This window comes from Sinocyclocheilus rhinocerous, unplaced genomic scaffold (genome assembly GCF_001515625.1).
Source record: "Sinocyclocheilus rhinocerous isolate Xijiao unplaced genomic scaffold, SAMN03320098_v1.1 scaffold231, whole genome shotgun sequence".
Lineage (NCBI taxonomy): Eukaryota > Metazoa > Chordata > Actinopteri > Cypriniformes > Cyprinidae > Sinocyclocheilus > Sinocyclocheilus rhinocerous.
Window position 1 is genome coordinate 867899 of NW_015640454.1, and position 420 is coordinate 868318.

The window sequence follows — 420 nt, forward strand, 5'->3', positions numbered from 1 at the left end:
TTTTGATGGGGAAAAAAAGAAGAAGAAGAGAGAGGTGGAGTGAGCAGTAGCTCATTATCATTTAAAGAGACAAGCACCGAAATGGGTCGCTGTGAACGGAGCTGATTTGGACAAGGTAAAAAGGGTGTTGTTTTACACGACCATTGAGGAATTTAACCAAAGTATGTTATAGACATTTCATGAAGACCCCAAAGAATCATACCAACTTGGGCATCCGATGTCCTCTTTAAACAAAGAATTTACCAATATAGCAAAATAGGCCTACATAAAACTGCAAAGGTGTTATTGTGGTACAGACATCTGCGATCACAGATGGATTTAGTGGAACATCCTTCTGCAGTTTCTGACAGGAATGAGTTGAGTAAATATTCAGTGAATCTAAAGTAATTCATTTTCACTATGTTAATATTGTGTAGACAA